Source organism: Megalobrama amblycephala, linkage group LG22 (assembly GCF_018812025.1).
Source record: "Megalobrama amblycephala isolate DHTTF-2021 linkage group LG22, ASM1881202v1, whole genome shotgun sequence".
Classification (NCBI taxonomy): domain Eukaryota; kingdom Metazoa; phylum Chordata; class Actinopteri; order Cypriniformes; family Xenocyprididae; genus Megalobrama; species Megalobrama amblycephala.
The window spans coordinates 31,884,749-31,888,185 of record NC_063065.1 but is presented as its reverse complement, the minus strand read 5'-3'; the positions used below and the strand labels follow the sequence as shown (position 1 = coordinate 31,888,185).

At 29.7% G+C, this 3,437-nt stretch overlaps 1 long non-coding RNA gene across 1 annotated transcript; it reads left to right on the top strand.

The window, feature by feature from the left end:
- Positions 1–900: 900 nt before the first annotated feature.
- Positions 901–1,995, top strand: LOC125258231. Its single transcript, XR_007182555.1, has 3 exons — positions 901–1,552; positions 1,652–1,735; positions 1,902–1,995. It is a non-coding gene; the product is annotated as an uncharacterized LOC125258231 (long non-coding RNA).
- Positions 1,996–3,437: the final 1,442 nt, after the last annotated feature.

Sequence of the window (3,437 nt, the reverse complement as noted above, 5' to 3'; positions counted from 1 at the left end):
TATTTGTTATAATCACTTCTTGAACAAGACTCAGTAGTAGTTTTTCCTTCCATCCTTTTGGTAAGATGTCTCTCAGCCTCTTGCCCCCATACATAATCTTTTTAGTGATCCTGCAATTTAGCATACAGGTCAATTGAGCTGCCCACAGGTTTAGTCACATACAGAAAAGACACTTACATCATGCTGTGCTGTGCTGTGCTGTCCCACTTCACCATTATCTTATATTAATACTAGTCAACTCAACTACATTACTCCACACTTTTTTTTTTTGCATCCCTCCACCAGTGCCATCTCATCACACTCACCTGGTTACTTTCCTAACCAAAGATACCAGGACAGTACTCTGGGTTCAGGCCAAAATACCAAGCCCTCTCCTCAGACATAGACTAATACTTTTACTCTCTCTGATTATTTTTAAGTGTGAACTTGTGAAATGTTGTCTTAACTGTCACCGTCCCACAGGTGGGACGTTTGCCATTACATATTTAAAACAGTAATATTCTATACTAAACCTAAACTAATCTTGACAAACTATATATCATTTGAAAGCTTAGAATCTCTAGTTTACATAAATTACAGAGGAGCAGTAATTTATCAATTTGCAACAAGCATATTTTCATACTTATAAGGCATGTTCAGACCTTAATTTTGAAATAGCGATGAACATGAAAAATTATTAAAGATTGGTTGAAACATGTTTGTTTTCATGCCAAGAGTTCAAAGATAACATCCATTCAATTTTTTGAGAAAAAAAGGTCTGAAAATGTTTTTAATAGAAAAAAAAAAATACATTTATGATTGTGGCGGCGATCTATAACCCACATACATGTTATTTTTATGTTTATTAGAGGCTGAATTCATATCAAATTCTGCCAAACTTCCCATACTACTTCTATATAGGATGTCTACTTCATAAAGTGTATGAAAATAATGGAAATATATGGTTCAGATCACTCAAACCATATATTGAAATGGAGGCGCCTTTATATGGTCACCAATGGAGCTTGGTTGTCATCTAGTGAAAAAGTGTGGTACTGCGCCCAAACAAAATCTTACTGAAAGCTCATTTTTTGAGATATCAACCTGAAATCTGGTACACAACTTGTTCAGATTTTTGGCTTTGATTTCCTTGCAGCTTTAGAGTAAAACTTGTTTTGTAAAATATATATTTTATATAAAATATTATATTTTTACATTTTACATTTTCATAAACTTAAACTTCTATAACTTTTTTTCTGTTTCACTTACATAAGTTATTTCACATCTACAATAATCGGCTTTAAAACAAGACCAGCCTTATGTCTATACTCCAAAGTATTCTTGAATTACAACCATTTAAGTTTGGATAGTGCATTTTCTCGTCTAAAAAAAAAGTGGGGGTGACTTTAAAGGGTTAAAGTCTATGTTGGAATTGGTTCTTTACTTTCTGGTTTATAAAATAGTCAAATCTAGACAGGGTGAAGTAAAAGGTTCTTTTCTTCCTCTCTTAAAGACACACATACACACACACCAGTCGGAGGAAGCGGTGTATCCATGGAGCTCAGATGCTTCTGTGAGTCCCTTTTATCTCTTGTTTTTACTTATTCAAAAAAATCAAACATTGCCTTCAACTATGCTACTACAAAAACTAAATGTGGAAATTCACAACAAGGTGCAGCTGAATCCTAATCTGAGGAGCCAAAATCATCAACTGCATCAGAGAACCTGTTCCCGTCTGAACCGGAAAAGAGCTCTGGTTAGACTCTCAGTTTTACTTAGATTTAGAAATTAAACATTTTAATAGCTAATTTAATCGGGGATGATAATCATATCCTTTTTCATCTCAGACCCCTCATACTGAAATGGAAGATCAGTCAGTAAATCTGGTCAGAGTCACATGATTATGTGTGTTTCTTCAACAGGACAGTGCTGGAGTGGATCAGTCTCCTCCACCGAAAAAGCTGTGCGTGGATTGGGATGAATTATGCCACATGTTCACTGAATTTTGTGTCATTTCACATATTTAATATATTGTGTTTATACATGCTTCAAATGAATGGATGTATAAAAAAAAGTTTGTAATATGAACTGTGTATTTATTTATTTGTCAATGACAACACACAATAATTAACACTTTATATAAACAGATCACAGTGCTGATTAAATATTAAACATTCACACATTGAGCCAAAGGATAGCATTCTAACAACATATATAATTCCTATTTTACACAATTTATGGCTGAAGCTAATGGGTTAATAACACAACTGTTAACTATTTCAGTCTACATTTTCTTGCAACAATAGCCTGAATCCCAAACATCATCAGATAAAGGTTTGTTTTCATTTTTATTTTTTAAATTCAAATCCAAAGCGATAACCTTTTGAAATTATTCTCGCTGGCCATTGTGTTCTTTTACCCAAAATAACCCAAAGACTTTTTTTCTATACTTTACAAAAGGTCCTCTGATAAAAGTATACAGTAAAGAAAGAAAAAAAAAAAAAAAAAATGGTGCACACTTTGGGTTAAAAACAACCCAAGTTGGGTTAAATATGGACAAACCCAGTGGTTGGGTTAAATGTTTGCTCAACAATCTTCCTAAAATATAAAGTCAGCTGTAGATTTTCATGTATAAAGAACCATTTATATTGTGTGAGGAAAATGTTAGGTGTCATATTATAAATAATATTTTATTATTATAATTATTATTATTTAAGGAAATGATGATGACAGTTATTCATGATATATAATTGATTAAATAATTGAATGTTTGGACATAATTGATGTTTTTTTTATCAAGTCACTGTACTGAAACCAAATAAAATTAATTAAATATAATTAAATATTATCTGAAAGCTGACAACATATTTTTCTACTTACTTAAAATTAACATTTTGATATACAAACATTTATTATTTTTTTATTTTAGTATTATTTATTTCACACTATTATAGTATTTATTAATCTTTTTAATGGATTTTATTTAGTGCAAGTTTTTGTAATTGTATGTGCTTTGTAATTTTATCAGTTTTTTATATTTCTATTTAATTTAATTTCCTTTTATTTCATTATTTATTTATTTATTTTTTTCAATAATTTTAGTACTTTAACTTAATTTGATTTCAGTTAGTGGCCAAGACAACATTTCTAAATTTTGAAACGTTTTTATCTAATATTTATATTTTATTTATTTTTTCAGCCATTTTGTTTCAATTAATAAATACAAATAGTTTTAGCTTTAGTTAACAATATCAACTTTAGTACCAACATTACTAACAAAATTCATTTCATTATTTCCAACCAGACTCCAAACTGTAATGGAAATACAAAATGTATTAAAATAGTTTATTAATAATAATAATAATAATAATAATGACAGCAAGAAAATCAGTTTTGTATATATATACAAAACTGATTTTCTTGCTGTCATTATTATTATTATTATTTTTATATTATTG